The sequence below is a fragment of the Triturus cristatus genome, chromosome 8 (genome assembly GCF_964204655.1).
Source record: "Triturus cristatus chromosome 8, aTriCri1.1, whole genome shotgun sequence".
Classification (NCBI taxonomy): Eukaryota; Metazoa; Chordata; class Amphibia; order Caudata; family Salamandridae; genus Triturus; species Triturus cristatus.
The window spans coordinates 1,614,685,068-1,614,705,054 of record NC_140591.1 but is presented as its reverse complement, the minus strand read 5'-3'; the positions used below and the strand labels follow the sequence as shown (position 1 = coordinate 1,614,705,054).

Here is a 19,987-nt window from a genome sequence, read left to right as displayed (position 1 = left end):
ACAGAGACACAACACTACTGTGGAGAACAGAGCTAATGATCTCCAAATAACGATCTCACTCCAGATGAGACTACTTCCGGTTCAAGAGCCAACCACAGATTTCCCTACACTCCAAACGACCCAAGTTCCCGAAAGACCTGAACACGAGTCTCAACATATAAAAGCCGGTCTTCCAACTAAAAATCAAGACACATTTCCTCTGTATGAGCTACCTCAGTTGGATGAACAGAGCATGTGCAGAAGCCTGCTTCTCTCTAAAGACAGGCACAAAGGAATCCTGGGTGAAGAGGTAGGCCGGTTTATGAGCAAGCCGCATTGAAGGAAGGGGCTTAAAATGAGGTTTCAGACTTAGATTTGCGGTGGGAGGAAGTGTTTCCCAGTGCAGAGCATGGCAGCCTCTTAGGTAGTGGAGCGCGGCCTCGAGCTGGAGGCTCTCCTGCAGTACAAAGAAATACTAACTATCTGACCACGAGGTCTGGACCTCCGGTCCTTTTATTATCTTCCCCATCACCTCATGGCCAATACCACTTGATTCATGTGGGATGGGTTTCTTTGCTCTTCCCCCCTCACTTGCTTCGAAAAGTGGGACTTTCGAATGTCCCAAACAAAACATTCCTCCTTCACCCAAACAAAACAAAAGATGGAAATGACAATAGAAACTCAAAAATATGCTATGGCTGGCAGTGGCATAGCATTAAACATTTGCAAACAACATGTGTAAAGAACTTGTCCTAGATGATGCCGTTATCATTACCTGCATAACTAGGAACACATCATCTAGGCACAGTACTATACTTTATCATAGAAAAATATTTTGAGATTAACACAAAATCCTTCAACTTCTTAGAGGTCACTGGTCAGGGACATTGGTCATATCTCCCCATACCTTGCCAACTGGGGCCAGGATCACTTCCTTCCCACTTATCTAAAGGTTCCCCATAGACTCTGAGGGGTCGGTTTGTTGGTGTTGACCATCAACACCCCTCAGCGGTGACAGAGGGGAGGAGCAAATACAATTTTGCAGACGTCTCATGTTGTCATCGTCCTCTGCAGAATTAGCCACAGGAGACGCACTGCTAGTGCTCCCCGATTCAGGCTCAGTCCGTCGGTACAGTTTGACGAAAGATACATTCCTCATTATTCTCTTCTCTTGCTTCTCGGCAGTGATCATAGTTTCCTTGACACTCACTCTCCATGGATCAACCTCAAATGGCAAAAGAAATCCAGATGTTGATTTTTAACAAGCACCAAGTCACCAATTCGAAAATGCCGTGGCTTGGTCTGTCATCTCCTTGATGTGCTGTCATTTAGTGTATGACTTTGCTGCAGAGCCTCTGCAGCTTTCTCTCTGACCTCAGAAGTTTCCACAACATGAGGAATGTTTTCACCCACCATCAGATTCATACACAAAGTCTCACTCCGCACGCTACTCCAGCCGTAGCATGTGGAGTGAGACGGTACTCACGATGGAAGGCATACAGTGAGCACTCCATGTTCTGACCATTAGCTAATGCAATTATTAGGCCTTCATTTAAAGTTCGCATGAAACGTTCTGCCTCACAGTTTGCTTGCGCCCACCGGGGAGTGATCTTGCTATGATGAATGCCTCATGAAGCAAGGTACTTCGCAAACTCCTGACTACAAAAGGGAGGACCGTTGTCAGTCCTGAGTTCATTCAACAGACCATGAGTTGCCATGATTATTTCCTCCTGGGGTATAGCATGGCCGGCAGTCATTGACTCTAGAAACTCAACTTCCAGGTATTTTGAGAAATCATCTGTTATTCCCAAAATGTGTCGGCCATCAGGCAGGCTTCCAAAATCAGCACTCGCTTGGTGCCAAGGAATGGGGAAATAGCTTCAGTGGTGAGAGGTGGTGGTGGACCTGCTGGACCAGCGGCTTGGCACATGGAATATTGTCTCACAGTGCGTTCCACCGGGTCATCCAGACCAGGGAACCAGACCTTGCATCGGAGCCTGGACTTTGTATTCACCACTCCTTGATGTGCAGAGTGAGCTAGATCAACCACCTGTTTTTGGAGTGACGCCGGAATTACCAATCAAGGACCTCTTAATAGACACCCTTCAGAAGAGCCCGCCAATTCATGCCGGACATTATCCAGTGACGACAATGTCAACCGGGCATCATCCGTTCGATGAGAAGCATTGTGAGTGAGGGTGTGTCAGTTTCCAGAAGTCACTGCTGATATAGCCAACTGAAGGCAGTTATATGACTGAGTAGTGGCTACAATGTCATCTAGAGAGATATGCAGAGGCCTTCATTTTTCTGACACCTATTGCACGTACTGCTCTACATCTTCGGCATCTGATTCTTCACCGACAGTGGTTGGCTTTGCATGCCTGGAGTGGTAGCTGGGTTTCGAGACCATGGACGATACATCACTGTGAAACGGCATTCCTGTAGCTGATGGATCTATTTCTCAATCCTTGGAGGTGGTTTGGATGAGGGTCCAGTGAATAGAGGAATCAGTGACTTGCGGTCTGTGTGAACTATAAACGGATGTCTGTAATGATAAAGGTGAAAATTATGACACCCCCAGTGGATCGCAATGGTTTCCTTCTCAATATGAGAGTAACACTGCTCCGTGTCTGTTAGAGCACGATTAGCGTACGCCACCGGAGCCATTTCACCATCGTTCTCTTTTTGAGAAATCACGGCCCCCATGCCATTACAGCTGGCGTGCACGGTTAATTCTGATTCATGGCGAGGGTCAAAGTAAGTCAGCGTGGTTTGTGCTGACAGCTTGTTTTGCTGCTTGAAACCCTTCCTCCTGGGCAGATTCCCATCTGCAAACTGCATTTATTTTAGTCAGTTCTCGAAGAGGAGCTGTGAGTGTGGTTAAATTTTGAATGCATCTGCCACAATATGAGAACATCCCCAAGAAACTACGTATGCCTGTAACACTGGTTGGCGCCAGGGATGACTGAATGTCCAGAAACCTAGTGGGATCAGGCATGACCCCATGTTCAGAGAAACGGTAGTCGAAGAAAGCAATTTCTATTTGTAGAAAAGCACTCTTTTCATGGTGCAGGGTAAGTCCACTGTTCTGCAATCGCTTGAACATTGCCTTCAGCCGGTCAACATGTTGCTCGATGGTTGGAGCATGCACTAGGATGTCATCACTAACATTGATGACCCCTTCAAGACAAGCCAGCATGCCCTTGATGGTATCTTGAAAAACGTCAGCCGCACTCAACACCCTGAAACTGAGGTGCTTGTATCTCGTTAGACCCACGTGTGTGGAGAAAGTAGTGATAGCTCTGGATGCCGGAGCCAGCAACAGTTGATGGTATCCTGCTTGGAGATCCATCTTCAAGAACCATCTCCATAATATCATCCACAGTGGCTGTCATGTGGCGCTCACGCTGGATGGCCATGTTGGGTAGTCACATTTTGATGCAAATTCTGACTCCACCGGCTGTTTAGGCTTGCGGGTGACTACAATTTGGGTCTCCCAGGGCAAAGGACCATTTACTTTCTCAATGATGTCTGCCTGTTTCAGTTTTCTCAGTTCGACCTCTACCTTTGGGTGCAGATGGAGAATCACCGGGCGATGTCTCAGTGCAACCGTCTGTTTCGACTTGTCTATATGGAGGTGTATGAGACGGTCTTTTAGACAACCAATGCCTTGGAATGGCTACGAGAACTCTGTCAGTAGATTGTCTACACTCCCCAGGTGCATGCTTAGAGCAAAAGTAACTATGTGAAGTCGTTCTGCTTTGCGACAACTCAGTAACATTCCAGAGCCACTCTTGGTGACGTATACTTTGGCACATGTGGAAAACGATTCATGATCATTTCTGTGGTAAAGACCCCTACCAGTGGAAAAATCCATAGGCAACCACCTGGGTGGCGGTGAGGCGCAGAATAGGCTGTAGCAGGAGAGTTTTCAGTAGAGACTGCACAAGAATGTTTATCGAAGCCCCCGTGTCAATCAGGGCCAGAACTTGGTGGCCCAATAGGACTGTGCACTTGGTAATGCGTTGTCGAGGGTACTGTCCTGGCTGCACGGTGTGTATGACATGAACCGCCTCCTTCACATCATCATCGTCATCCATGTCTTCTTTGCCATCTGGGGCCTCAGGGTTTGCATGACATTAATAGATTTGGGTTTTCGCACCTTTTGAGGGGTGGAGGAGCAGCATACTTTGCCAAAATGATTTTGTTTTTTACAGGCAGTACATCTCTTTCCCTAAGCAGGGCACGACCCCTGATGAGAGTAGAATCCTCCGCCCATGTAACACACCTTGGAACCTGTAGCAGGTTTGGGATGGGTCTTCTTTTTTTCTGCTCCCACAGCCGTCACCACATTAACAGGTTCAGTTTTTACTTGCCGTTGGAGAGTTCTTCCACGTGCGCAGCACGCAGTTTAGAAAGTTCCTTTGACTGCCCCGTTGTGAGTATATCAGCCATGGACATCCCTGCAACCTGTAGAATGTTCTCACATAGTTTGACAGATGCGCAACCCTGTATGAACTGTGTGCAAATCTCATCATTAGAGTCGGGCAGCGTGCAAGTGCTAGCAAGTTCTTTTAGTCGCACATAAAAAGTGTCCACCGATTCCTCAGGTAGCTGCCTGGCTTAGCATATGAGGAATCATAAATAGTCAGGGTTCACAAGTGGCTCAAAGTGCACAGTGAGGGCTCGTTTTAGAATAGCATATGTAAATGGTGGGCTGGCCTCCACTACCAATTTCCCTAGCTTGTGAATGGTGGCACCCCGAGATGTAGGAGCACGGGGTGGCGGCTGATCATTTTCCAAGGCTACTGCAGCAAAATAGTTTTCCAGTCTCTCTACCCTGTCTTCCATCGTGCTGCCTGCGCAGATGGGGCGCCGTCTACGATAAAAGGCTAAAGGGCAGGTACCGAGGCCATCCCAGGTCAAGCAGGTAGACGCTTGTGTAAGAGTAAGGAAGTGGAGCAAAAGTTGGAGCTAGGCAAGTTGTGATGGGAAAGGCACCACCAGGCGAAAGTCGATGGTGGGGATAGGAAGTTGGACCTCCGAAACACCACCACCAGGTGCCACACCCTTTCTTAGCCTTAATGGGTGGCAGCAGCAACGCAGAGGTTAGGAAGGCATTTGTGCAGGCAGCAGAAGACATTGCTTAGCCCATAAGACAAAAAAACTTGCCCATGCAGGGTCTCCTACAGACAAAAGCATCTGGGCCCTCTACGCAGCTCTCCCTCTGCAGAAGGCAAGAGGGCTTCTGGAGCATGCTCTGGACAATGAGCTGATGGAGGCAAAAAGGTGGGGCCAACCAGGAGCACGAGAAGTACCCTCCACCGGCCAGAAGGATGGTCAATGCAGCCTGCCTCAATCGGAAGGAGCAGCTGCAGACCGTGGGGTGCGGCTAGGCAGGGAAGTAGACAGGAGAACTCCTGGCCACCAGTACGGAGGAAGCATGCAGTGCAGACAGCACAGCGGGAGGTGGCACAATGCATGTGAGCCGTGGTGCTAGAGCAGGTGCACAGGCGGGAAACATCCCATCCTAGTCGCCATTTTGTTAGATATTGGAGTGCGGCCTAGAGCTGGAGGTGCTCGCACAGTATAAAGAAATGCAGAGCTGACACCAGTTTTAGTTAACTATCTGACCACGAGGTTTGGGCCTTGGGTCTTTTTTTTTTTTAAACATCTTTTTGTTTAACAGTTGATTCATGACACATCGCAATCATACAGCTCCGTTTTCCCTTTGTAGGCCCCTCGCAGGGGGCTAGAACTCCTTTACAATGTCAGTTCTGGCTTGTTTTAATCCTCTGCGTAATCCACATTGAAGCCTAACTACTCCCATTCCTTTACTTCCCTTCCAACACATCAAGTACATTTCCTGTCCCCTCCCCAGTTTGGTTAAGCACCCCCAATACTGCATCCAATGACCCCATATTTTCTGGAATTTGCGTAGGTAACCCCTGGCGCGCGATAAGCTGTCTGTTCCGCCTGCTGGCACCAGTCCAGGTCCTCCTTCCAATCTTTTACTGCTGGAAGCCTCCCTGCTCCCCATAGCCTAGCTAGGTGCGCTTTGCCAGCACTGCCGTCACCCCCAGCCAAGTATTAACGTGTCTACGCCACTTTCCCTCTACTGACATTCCCAGCAATAGCCACTTAGTATCTAATGCTATTTGCACACTCGTCACCTCTCACTGTTGCTACTATTTTGGACCAGTAATTTTGTATGACAGGGCAGGACCAAGGTGTATGAAAAAATGTGCCTAGCTCCCCGCATCCCCTAGGGCAGCCGGCTGAGTCTATCCGACCCATTTTACACACTCTTGTCCTGGACAGGTAGGATCCATGTAGTATCCTTAGCTGCACTAGTCAGAACCAAGCCCTTATTGATATCTCTCTTGGGCATTGAAGCGCTTCACTCCACTCTTCGTCATCTACGTCTCCCAGGTCGGCTGACCACGCTTCTCTTAGCGGGCCAAGATTGTCAGGCATATTGTTCATAATCTTTTTGTATGTCAGGGATACTGCCTTAAAGCACATCGGATCCAATAGCAGCCTGTCCTCTAGGGGAGACTATTCTGGAATCGTCTCCCCCTCAGGAAGATGGCTTTTTAGGGCATGTTGTAGCTGTTGATACCGGAACATTTCTGTCCGTGCCAGGTCAAATTCAGTTGTTAGTGCCTCGGAAGTAACCAGAGTGCCTGACCTCCATACATCCCCCAGCTTCTCAATTCCTATCATGTGCCATTTCGTGTATGCTTTAAATTTCTGGACTTCGCTTAGCACATCACTGTCCCATAATGTGGTTTCTGCTGTGAGTTTCCCTTCACATCCCAAGCATCTGTTGGCTGTACTCCAAGCTCGTATTACCGCCAGCGTGTGAGGTGGAAGTCGGTTCTGGCCTTCCCTGCCGGAGAAGAGCGCTGGGTAATCCCTACTTCCTATGGCCAGGCGATCAACTCTGTGTGCCGGTTCCTGTCTATCCCCAGACACCCATTCGTTCACTACAGCTAGTTGGGCAGCCCAGTAATAGGCCCTAAGATCTGGACTGCCAGGCCCCCATCGTAGACTCCCTGCTGCAGTTTTGCCACTGAGATTCGTGCTGACCCTATCCCAAAGTAGAGACCTCCAGATACCAATAATTTGTCGCATATAGGATTCAGGGATTTTGAATGACGTATTTCTGAAAATGTATAGGGTTCGTAGGAGGGTCATCATTTTAAAGAGGACCGCTCTCCCCATCAACGAGAGAGGGAGTGTGTGCCAATGGCCCACATCCGCCTGGAAGCGATCAATCTGGGGGACAGTATTTCGTGCCAGGTAAAGGTTTTCATCTCTAGTTATTTCAATTCCCAGGTATTAGAACCCATCTGTGGCAACTGGGGCTGGACACCTATTTGGTAGGGACAGGGGGCCCTGGGCGAGCAGGAAAATCAGAGATTTATCCCAATTAATTTGGTACCCTGCATAGCTCCCAAAAAGATTGAAAATAGGCAGAAATCTCGGAATGGAGGTACAGGGCTTGCTTACATACAGCAGAATATCGTCTGCGTACAGCAATATTTTATCCTCCCAATTGTCATCTACTGCTATTCCTCATTTAAGCGGATCCCCGCGAACCCAAGTCACCAGCGGCTCCAGAGCCAATGCAAAGATCATGGGGGACAGAGGACATCCCTATCTCGTGCCCCTCCGCAGTTCTATCGCTCGTGAGACAAAACCATTTACCCTCACTATGGCTCTTGGTCCCTCATATAGTAAATGAACCCATGCGCAAACATTTTGACCAAAGGCTACCCAAGGCAGTAAGACAAATAGGTAATTCCATTCCACAATATCAAAAGCCATTCGGGCATCCAGGGACAGGACTGCCACATCCTTCACCCATATTCCCTTGTTAGGTGTAGTACCCCATATAATCTTCTTAGGTTTAGACGTGTACTGCGCCGCTTTGGGACGAAGCCTGACTGGTGCGGGTGAATCAGTGAAGGTAGCAGTCTTGCTAACCAGTTTGCTAGGACCTTGGCTATTATTTTAGGTTCTGCATTCAGCAGGGAAATAGGCCTGTATGATGCACACTCCCTTTGCGATTTCCCTTTATCGGGATCACCACTATGGTAGCGGTTCTTTGGTCTTCTGGCAGTTGCCACTTGTCTTTAGCTTCCAAAAACATGTTTAGGAGCTGGAGTGCCAATGTCTGGGCAGTTTTCTTGAACAGCTCCAGGAGTAGCCCATTTGGGCCTGAGGTCTTACCCGATTGGAGATCTCCTAGGGCTCCTGCTATTTCTTCTGCCGTTAAGTCACTGTCTAGCTACTTCGAGTCGTCTTTCGATAAGGTATTTAGGTTAATTGTTTCTAACAGCTCCGCACACTCTTCACTAGACCTAGTGGACCATTCCTCCTCATAAAAATCTGCGAATACTGCTGCTATCGCCTTATTCCCATATGTCCCACCCCTTCTTGATCGAGGATTTCCTTCACCCAGTTTCTTTCGCTACCTCTTTTCTCGCACCAGGTGATGAGCTTCGTGGCCTTGTCCTCAACCTCGTAGACCCTCCGTTTTATTGACAGTGCGAGGGAACTTGCCGCTCCCTCTGCTAGTTTCCATAGTTCCCGCTGTGATAGCTTTAGTTGGTGTGTCAGGCCCCCCTCCTGATCTTCCCTTCCCACCAACTCGGATTCTATATCTACAATTTTTTGTTCAAGCTCTTGGTATTTTTGTCTATCCACTTTCTTCTTAACGCCTGCTAAGGCATGGTATTGTCCTCTTATAACTGTCTTATATGCTTCCCATAGAGTCAACCGATCCCTCGTTTTGTTGAAAGTAATTCTCAGTGCCCTCTCGTATCTACTTTACAAATTCCTTATCTATCAAATGCCAAGACGGGGCAGCAGGACACCCCTTGTTGTTTGCCCCTTGAACCAGGTGACTACCAGCGAGTGATCTGAAATGCCTTGTGCTAGTTGGTGTGTGTTTCAGAAGCTCCCCACGTCCTGCCCCAGAGTGAGCAGACAGTCTATCTGTGATAAACTTCCATGCCTCACTGACTGATGTGTATATTGGTGCCCTGTCCATTGTGGACTCTCCAAAGATCTGCCCAATCCAGTGCCTCTGCAAAGCCTCCCAGGGGAGTTCTGGTGTTTGTGACTGCCCTCCCCGGCCATCTATCCTCTGACAGAGACATGACGTCATTCATATCACCCCTATAATGAGTGTGTCTATTGGTAACTACAGCAGTTGCGCCCCTAGAGCTGTCCTTGTTTCACTCTGTAGCGTTGGTGGGACGTATACTGAGCCCAGGTTCAAAATTCTTCCATCCCAGCTCCCGGACTGCAATATTGTTCTGCCTAGTGGATCTCGCCATGTCCTCTCCGGGACATATGCAACAGTGGCTCTAAGGAGGATTCCCACTCCCCGTGATCCTGATGTGTACCCCGCATGTGCTACTAGTTTATATCCCACCTGTCCAATGCTTTATAATTACTCCCTTGCAGGTGCGTTTCTTGCAGCAAGACCACAGCCAGCTGGTGTCTCTTGAGAAATTGAAGTACTAGTGTGCGCTTTATTTTGGACCCCAAGCCATTTACGTTCCATGACATAATTTTATGCCTGCGCTGATCTTGCATCACTTACTTTGTTGTGTGTTCCTCCTTGTTCCTGCTCCTCTTGGATTTTTAAGGATGCCCCTGGAGTTACTACTTCCTGTTGTTTGTTATGTGTCACGTTCTCAGTTTTAATATTTTGTTCAACTACTATCACTTCAACTTGTAAAACCCTAACTCCCTTAACTCCCCTCTTCCTGTCACCCTGCACTGTGGGACTTAAACTTCCCACTACCCCAATTTGCAGAGCGCTTGTCACCCAGACTGCAATTCATCCATCTGAGGGGAGTTGGCTACCCCATTTTAATTGCTCTGTGTGCGCGTCAGGCCCACAATTACTACTAGTCTCTTATTAAGTGCATGCTCACAACTCACGTTTCGCACTCCCCCCCAACCCAGCGCTCAATACCCACATTTGGCAGTCAATTCGGGACCGATACCTCCTTCAAGTGTCTGTCAACTCCCATTTTCACAGCAGTCTCTCCAGCAGTCATGCATCATCACTTCCTCTCAATAGCTTCCCCCGACGGTTCCTGTAGGCCTCCAGTACTCTTGTCTGTTTTGGGGCGTGGGACTTCGAGCACTGGTCCATTCCCTTTTATTGCACTCCTGGTCTAGGACCTGGGCCGAGACCTTTCTCTGTTTTGCATGTCACTGTCACTCGCCTGAGAGCCTACATCGGCCGAACCTTTTGGGTAAGCCCTTCTTGGACCTGTCTGCTGTTTGGGTCCTTGCACTCGCCACCCTTCCAGCCAATCCCCTGCTTCCTCCAGAGTGGTAAAGAACGAGGACTTTCCATTGTCTATGATTTTTAGCTTGGCTGGGAACAGCATCATATATTTTATGTCTCTTTCCCTCAGTGTCCTCTTTACTTCCTCGAATTCCCTCATTTGTTTTTGAACCTGATCTGTGAAGTCAGGAAAAAATAGATTGTATAGTTCTCGTACTTGAGATCTCCCTGTGATCTGGCTGCTTGCAGGATAACGTCTCGGTCCCTAAAATTCAGCATCCTGGCTATGATTGTACGTGGCAGGGCCCCAAGTTTTGGATGTGGGACTGGGGCCCTGTGGGCCCGTTCAACTGAGAAAAACTTTGACATGCATTTGGGTTTCAGGTGATTGACGGTCAAGTCTTCCACAAAGAGGTCCACACTTTGGGCTCCTGCTCCGTCAGGGACTCTCACTATACATAGGTTGTTTCGTCTGGATCTCCCTTCTTGATCCTCCACTCTCTCTTCCAGCACTTCCTGACGCTTAGTTATCTTACGTAACTGTTCTTCCATTAATTTCGACGAAGACTGAAGGTCCCGGATATCTACCTCTGCCGTATGCACTTTTACGGACATCTTCTGTAGATCTGCTCGAAGGAGGCCCACCTCCGTTGTCACTGAGGCTATTTTAGGCTCCAGGGAGGACTGGAGGGTTTGAATCTCCGCCATTATTGTTTCCAGGGAGGAACTCCTCCTCAGGTGCTGGTCCCGTAGCCCCGGCGCCTTCTTCTAGATGGGTCCTTGGGACTGCGTATTTGTCCATTTTGTTAGATTGCGACGGCGGGTTCCCTTTGGGCTTAATTTTCTCCTCCCTGCTGAGTCCTTTATCTAGTGATATTTCCAGACTCCGTTCAAGTTCCAAACACAGCTGTGACCTGACTCCTTCTCCAGAGGCAGATCTCCCCTGGGGCTCTCAAGCTGCTACCCTCCATCTCTGCCCGGAGCTCCCCTACTGCGCCGAGGGAGGGCCCTGCTTCCCACAGTGTTCTCCTTCAGGCTAATACCGATGGGCCCTAGTCCCTTTGGGTCTGCCCCCTCGGACTCCTTGAGTCAGTCAACTGGGCTCTCGATGTCTGCCTGCTTGTATTTTGGGAGTTCACTCTCTGGCCCTCTCTTCACACCGCACCAGTTCGGGGTTCACCTTGATCTTCGGGCCTGCTTGATCGATGGCTCTCACCCTCCTGTGGTTCTTCTACCTCTTCTCTGGCCCTTCAGACAGACAAGGATTCCAATCGTCCAGCCTCTTTTTTTTTTTTTGCGGTTTACCGGGCCCCAAGCGACTCGGATCGGAAGTTGCAGCCCTCTGGGTGCTCTGAGCGGGTATGACTCCGTCGTCTTCTTTATACACTCATGTCTCGGAGCTGGGTCGCCCCCAGGCCCTCTTTCTTCAAGCCACCCAGGATTATTCGATCTTGCCGATCGTACCGTTCGAGGCATATTAGGGGACAATGATCTCTCCAACCCTTCCAGCTATGTCCTTTTTTCCCCCCCAATTTCGGCCCCTTGTTGCCGCCCTTGATAGCAGGCCTTACTGCATCTGCCGGGCTGTCTCCTTCAGCAGAGTTCACCCAGTGCGGCCGCCGTCTACTGTGCTCCAACGCCACTCAATTCCTTCTTGTGCCTCTAGTGGATTTTGCATCGCTGCCGGTTCTCGATTTCACCTGTCTCCCTTATCCCTGTCGTTGGTGTTCCCGGCCCCGCCTCTTCTCCCCTACCGGTCGGGCTTCACCGGAATCGCCTCTGCCGGACTATGGTGCACCTCTTTCTGCCTGTACACTCGATCGGTTCAGGGTCAGCCTGGTTTCCACGGAATCCAGCAGTTGGCTCCAAATGGTCCCTTCAAGTAGGGCTTCGAGCACCTGCACTTTATACGTTGTGGGGATCGGATGGAGCTACGGATTTGAATTATGGGCCCTCTACCCGTCGGAGCTCTCTTGCTAAGCGGCCATTTTTGTTTGGCGCCACACCCACGTGGTCTTTTATTATCTTCCCCGTCACCTCATGGTCAATACCACTGAGGTCATGTGTGACGGGTTCATCTGCTTTTCCCCCTCACTTGCTTTGAAAAGTGGGACGTTCCAATGTCTGAAACACAACAGCAGCCTACCAGGTGTGAGATAAGCCACTTATCACTTCTGCAAGCACACGCCTACAGATCTGTGATAAAAACACATGCAGACACCGATCTGTCACCCCCAAAGGCATGACCCCTCCCTCCCCTCACCCCAGGCAATAATACATTTAAAGAGAACATATCTCACGCAAAGCATTTTCGGAAGTGTTTTGGTTACTAAGAGGTGTCTGCTTGTTTCATTAGATTTCACACTAACGGTGGCCTGCACCACTATTGCCACATGTGTAGTTGAGTTCTCTCAAACAACTTTTGACAAGAAAACAGCTGATCCAGGACTTTGCTAATGGAAGATCAGCTGACTACTAGTGGTGGCTGGTGACATTTGAAAGTGGTGAGGCGTAAACTTTCTATCCGAGTGCATTGTGGCGAGCGAGCGCAGCGAGCGAGCCTGAACATCTTAAGGGGAAAATTTTGAAAAAAGAGTGGGCAAATGGTGCATTTTCAAGCAAATTTGAGAAGCAAGAAGGTTAATAAAGCAATTGTGAAAGTGCAGTTATTACGTTAATAAAGGGGTGTCATATAACAACATGTAGACAGAAATGTCTCTGAAGCTAGGCCCTGCCAGTGGAGCAATATACATGCAGTGTGCCAGAAGGGCTTAGCGTCAGAAACATATCTATCGTTTTGTTTTTGAAGCTAGGCCCTGTGCTGGCACTCAGTGTGTATGCTTCCCTGAGGTGCATCTCGCGTGGCAGGGCCTGTAGCTTCAGAGTGACTCTGCACTTCAAAGTGTGTTAGTGTTTAGAGTGGGAAGTTGTACCACTAGAAACATGACAAATAAAATACTTTACAGTATTCAGTGCACGCCAGTGCTGTGACAGTGCTCTGACTAGGCCCCTCCGGTCCTGGGTAGTGCCTGCCAGCCCTAAAGAGAGAGTTCAACACGCTTTGGCAGCAACACAGAAACACAAGTGCTCCCTGGAGACCGCTAAGTGTGTTTTCAAAAACCTACGAAAATCAGCAGCGGTCCGTATCTATAATATCCCTGCTGCGAATGTGACACTTCTGCAATACTTTAATGTTTCAGCAAACTGGATTTCACACACAACAGTGAGTGCAGTGTTCCCGTGGCACAACTGGGTGCCAGGATGTTTGTTTACATGGGCAGTTTTTCTTCAGAGAGGTAGGAAGAGCTGTCTGTTTGCCACAGAAACTGAGGAACTGTGCAGTCTCTTTACCAAAGGGACTTAAGAGCTGTGCTGTATATTTATCAAAGAAATGGAAGACCAGTGGAGTGTGCCAATACTGCAGTTTCTCACTGCATCACCGATGATTACAATTTTCATGCAGGAAATTAACCCACCTTGTATCTCTTCTAAATGACACCCTTGTACCGTGGCTGGGTAGAGTGCTCAATGTGCAAATAAATGGCATCTCCCCTGCTTCACGCATGACCACACTGATGTCAGACTTCTAGGCATAGTGCATGATTGGTTTCAGCAACACTACACTTCACCTACTGGTTGCAAACTAATTCAGTGCTTAATTTGTAAAGAAAGAGTGCTGGTGCCTGAAGTTCTGCTCAGAAGCGTGTGGCTGGTGCAATTAATCGTTGGTGCACCGCATACCATGGCCGGTAGTCTTTAATCCACTACCAGACTCTCCCTGTCCTTTTTCTCGCATTTGCGGGTTCCTGCCTTCTGTTTGTGGCAGTTTTGACATCTTTTTCTTCCTTCGTCTTTCTGATCTGTGTGTTTTTCCCTCTCTTGCACTCGGTAAAATAGGGGAAAAGTAAGTGCCAGTCCCCCAAAATAAGTGCTGGTCCGCCCCACCACCGGCTCAAATTAAGCACTGCATACTATGGTTTTAGGTGAGTTCACTGAGGGATTGTTACAGCTACAGTGATGTTCCTGCAGTTATTTCTTTGCTACTTGTGTGTTTTTCCCTTTCTGGGGCAGAATCCGTCCAAAGCAGGACTGGACTGGGAACCAAAAGTAGCCCTTGCAAATTTTGTGAGATCAGTCCTCATACTGCAATAGTGACCATGCCTGAACACTGAGAGAGGGGTTTGAAGGGCTGTAAAAAAAATTACACCTTTTGTATGGTCACCCCCAAGATTTTGTACTGATGCTACTGTTTTTCCACTTTAAGAATGCACTGAGCCCTGCTAACCAGACCTCAATGCCAGTGCCCTGACCCCAAAATGTGTAGGTTACATTGGCTATACCCAATAAGCATAGGCTAACTTACCTACAAGTCCCTACTATATGGTACCCAGGGAGCCCCGGGCATGTAAATTAGAGTCATCCCAGGGCTTGCCATACCGGTTGTGCCACCCTGGGTGTGCCACAGGTCAAATGAATCTCCCAGTCTGCAACTATTGACTGGAAGAGCAGTTTTAAACTGCTAGTCTAACTTTGCCATTTAAAGCAATTTCAATGCCAAACCTCCCCCTGCAGTATGTGTAAGTCACCCCTACAGCAGGCCTATTGAGCCCCAGGGCAGGGTGCAGCATATTTCATGGGCAGAACATGTATTTTACATGTTTTGGCAGTAAAACCGCAAACTATCATTTTTACTGTAGAAAGACGTGGTCGCCGCTTTAGTGGGTACAAGTTTGCATGTTGACTCCTCAGCGGTGCTAACTCCTGAACGGTGCAACCAAAGGTGACACTCCAAGGTATCAAACAATTCATTACATTAACCCCGACTTGATTTTCAAGTCAAAATTAATGTAACATGTCACAGTGTGCAACTTTTGGGGCCTTTAGTTTACTGTACCCTCAACGGTTGCACATGGAGCCAGTCCCCGAGACACCTTTCTATCCTCTAAAAGGAGAATATAGAAGCCTGCAGTGGCGAGAGGTGTTACCTCCCTCCTGCAGGAAGCCACCTAGGTGTTGGCCCAAAAGACGAGCTTCAAAGGAGAAGCCACCTTTGAAAAGCAAATGGTAACAATTGAGAGAGGGGCTGCTCCATTGTCTAGGTAGATAGGCTGGCACTTGGGACAGGAGAGCGGAACACAGTAGCCAAACCTGTTTCTCAGGGGTGTGTAGCCCCTTTGGTAGCGACACCTCTAATTTGGGCTGTGAAGCTCCAGACACCAAGAGAGGGGTTCTGCCATGTTGGGAGTGGACAAAATGGTGCATCCTGGGATAGGCAGATGTCACACTTTCCAGGAAGTGGTCATCAGGAGGGACAGAACCTAAATGCTCATTGGCTGCTGACCACATCTACCATGACAGGTCCTTTCTGAGAATAAATAGGGCACCTCCGACACCCAGAACTCAGATCTCGACTGGCCTGGGAGAAGGACCAAAGATGGACTGTACTGCTGCACCGAGGAACCAGCAAACAGAGGTTGCATGGGCATCGACTGCCCCTACTGAACCAGGTGGCTAGTGAAGGAAAAGTACGTGTGCCTGCTGTATCCTGCTCATGGCGAATTCGTCTCCAGAACCCAGCCGAAGCAAGAGACTCAATGGTCAGTTGGCTGACCTCCTGTTCACAGAACAGGACCACAACAGCTGAAGAAGGCTGCTGGGCCACGTTGGTTTCCCCGAATCTTCCCACCACCCCGTGCAGCACCAAATACTATGACCCAACACTCAAAATTGCACCTGAGTTTGCAGAGCCTGAGAGAGTCATCAGAGTACAGCTTGGTCATCCAGAAAGCAACTTATCGCCCAGGGAAGGATTTGGCTATGACCGTCATACCGGACGACTAGTAGCTTAGTGATGCCAGAACCTAGAGGATTTTGAGGGAAGTCGACCCGTGGCCAGAACCACCTTACCCCCTCCGTTGACCGAGGAGTAGCTCCAGGAACATCACTGCCATCCACATTACATCCAAAGCATCCTTGAGCATCTTCAGCATCCTGTATCCGCTACATCAGGACCACTTCCATGGAAACCTACAGCAAAGGATTAAAGTGCTTGGAACTGATAGAAGACTGCTTCATGTTTTGAGGTAATTGGTCCGAAGGACCTTGGTGGTTTCTCTGACTGGCTCCCTGTCAGAGTTAGTGGCCCCAAGTAACTATACCCAACTGCAGTACAACTAGCTAAATGTTTTTAGCTCAAAATGTTGTGTCAATTTGTTGAATTTGCCATTGCTTGTTCATGGTTGGGTAAAAAGGGCATTTTACTGTACCTTGTAAAGTCTATATCTCCAGAACCCTACGGCGGATCTTTTTTTATTATGGTGTCTAAAAATGCAGTCTATTTTTATAAATTGGTGTCAGATCTCTTGAGTGTCTTGTTATTTGTTCTTCAATTGTTTTGGCGCTGTTCAAATGCCTTACACTTGTTCCTTTGAGTAAGCGTGACTGCTCTGAGCCACAGCTACCCAGGGGTGACCTAGGGGATTTAACGAAACCTACTGTTCCTAAAGGGGTTGGTAAGTGATTACACAGTGAAGTTAAACAACCACATCATATAATACACACCATTTCCTCACAGGTGGCGTTCTCCTCTCAAGAAAGTTTTGAAAAAAATCACAAATATGGTACTTTTAACAACACATTTTTCATGATAGAACGTTGTCCAATCATTGAATGAATGAAGAATGAATGAATGGAGAATGGAGACATGGCTACACGATTCAATGAATGACTGACTAGTTGGATGAGTCAGTAGTGGGTGAATGCCTTAATTCAAGAATGGAGGACAGTGAATGTAGACTTTTAGCTACGTGAGTAAACTGCCTCCACGCGCTGAACATTGGGGGGCTCTGCTTTTCATGTTGCACCTCTACATTAAAACATAACCCTCCCCCAAATACTGCTACCAACAATCTCTATGACACATGCATAGTCCAGCTATATTTAACACAGTACACTGATTTTGCGCCTCAAAGAATTGAACACAAAGCATTATGCTTTGATCTAAAACAGGAGAGAGAAAACGATAGCTGTGTAGTGACTGAATTGCACAATGTGAAACAAGGAAACATGGCATCAATTCCAGCTTCCACTTGGCACATTGTGTGATCCTGGGTAATTTTTTTCGAAAGTGCCTCCTTTTTTTTCATCAATGCATGAGAGCACCTTGAAATACATCAGCTCAGGGTGTGCGCTGCCTAAAAACAAAAAAACATAATGTTAGTTCATCTATATAGGTTCACCCTAGACACGTATAGGGGTAAGAGACAACTGACGTTTGCCTTGATGCCCTAATAGCATTGTCATGAATGTTGCTAAGTTCATGTTTAGAATCTATCAATTTCAACAATTTCCTCTCAATGAACTCAATGCAATGGTGTAATTTAATATACTAAACGGTCAAATTTAGCCGGTGGTTTCTGGTGCTCGGCACCAACACTTAATTATCAACACCGGCGCTTGTGACAGTCTGCCACAAGGTGGCGCTGTTTGTCCAATTTAGAGATGACCACAACAGTAAATATTAATTCAATCTACATTAAAAATAACTATTACCTGCAACCCAAACCATTCTTATAGCTTTGGGGGTCTGAAAAAGTCTGAATCGTCACACTTGTAGGAGTCTGATTGTTAGTAGTTGTGTGGTTACTATCATTGGCAGTGCTGGCGGGGCAGTGTGTGGTGCAAGCTACAGTGGCCTCCTGACGAGAGCCCTGCAAGTTATTTTTGTGGGCAAATTAAGCACTGCCAGACGCATTATAAGGAAATAGATACAACATTTTGAATTCTGAAGAGTCCTTATCATGTTTGTAATAGGCATCTGTATCTGGATTTAAATGCCAGATAAGATGGTGGGTCAGCTCTGAGCAGACCCCTCAACGCACTTCCCCCTGGAGCCCTGAAGGTCAGCCCTGCTCGTGGAGACCCTGCAGAAGTCAGAAACCAGCCAAAGGCAAAAGCACATGGTGTTGAAGCAAGTTTGCTCTGATTGGACACAATTTAAACGCATTTGTTTTGCATTGTTAGATTTTAAAGCACCGATACAGGCATGCAGGAAACATGGCCGCCAGGCCCACCCCACAAACCAGGCACCAATACCAGTAAAACTGGCTCCTAGCTTCTCAGCCTATGGGTGAAGAGCCTGGAGACCGGTAGGGCCAGTTCATGCCTACCCCACTTCCTCCTGATTTGAGATCTGGTTTTAGCCAAGCCCTTTTTAATTCACTAAAATTAAATGTTTTGTATAGTTACCTTCAGGGGCTTTCAGCCATCCCTCTTCATCCATTGAATTGTGTGATTGACATTTCTCTTCCGCCCACTCCAGTTTACAGCATACAGCATGGGGCAGTGTGTCCGCCCACTACAGCTATTGGCTAATTTGACTGTGAGTGACAGCATTCTGCTCTCTCACAAGGAGCCCATCCACACAAGTAGTTCATTTCAGTGCCATGGACTTCTTTGCTAAACTGCGCTTTTTGAGCCAAATTATATTTTTCTTTCATCCAATGTTTTTTTTAGATTGACTTTAGCCTGGCAGCTATCCTATAAAATATAAAAGTTTGCAAACACCTTGACAAAACAAGTACAAACACAGCCGGAAATATTGCAGCCAACACCAGACCCATTGGTTTTGCCTATGGTTGTTTGCTGTTGCTGCTCTTTTATCCCTGAGCGGAAGTGTCCTCTTTCCTTGACAGTCCTATCCTCGTATCTGTTGTACGTTTTTTCTTGCAAAGGTAGACCAAGGTGCTAAGCCTGGCGTGTTCACAAAGGTGTGAAGTTTGACTCAGTTGACAAACTTCATCTGTTAACATTTGCAACCACACACTGCAACATTTATCGAGCATTTTTGCAAAGGGATTCATCTACACAAAAGTAGGCTTTGTATTTTTCCCCTCACAAAACGTAATCTTTGTTGGACTTTTCGCATGCCGCTTTTTTGACAAAAAACACTTTGAAAATGTGTGCAACCCTTCCAAAGGCTTTGCATTGCAACTCAATGTATATGATTTATTTATTTCATGTTTTATATCGCGCAAACTTGTCCCAGGGCAGGAGAGCGCTTTACAAGGGTTCTATATCCAGCAACTACAGGAGATGGAAAACAGTAGGGTGTATACAGGGGCAATAATACAAGTAGGAAGCAAACATTAATGTGCAACTTAAAACAAAATATATAGCGTGAACTAGGCACTGGGCATCAGAGCTCTTAGCAGGGGTTGTGTATACAGCAATTGCAGGAGGTATAGAACAGAGAGATGCATACAGGAGATGTAATACAGGGGCGGAATGTACAGTAGAAATACAGGAGGGGGTTGCCAATGCGGTCCTGAGGTAGTTACAGGAGACTGCGGCATGGGCCACGGACTCGTAGTCTGGATGGAGCAGTTTGTTCCAAAGTCGGGATGAGCAGCTGGGCGGGAAGAATTGATTTAAGAGGGAGGGTTTAAGTATTTGTAGAGAAGAGATAATTTGAGGATTTTCCTGAAGTGTTGCTGCGATTGGGTGTCACTCAGTTCTTTTGGAAGGGCGCTCCGAATTCTGGGAGCATTCCCTGAGAAGGAGCGGGTGAGGGAAATATTGGTCTTGACTTTGGGGGGGAATCAAGAGAAGGGTGTTCGAGCTTCGAAGGGGTCTGTTTTTGCCCACTTTTGAGAGTTTGTTGGTGAGGTAGGTTGGTTTTCCAGAATAAAG

General features: G+C 47.7%; 1 long non-coding RNA gene across 1 annotated transcript in view; it reads right to left on the bottom strand.

Annotated features, from left to right (window-relative positions):
- Window positions 1–19,987, bottom strand: part of LOC146806336 (uncharacterized) — a 467,136-nt gene that overhangs the window by 156,023 nt on the left and 291,126 nt on the right. The window lies entirely within an intron of this gene.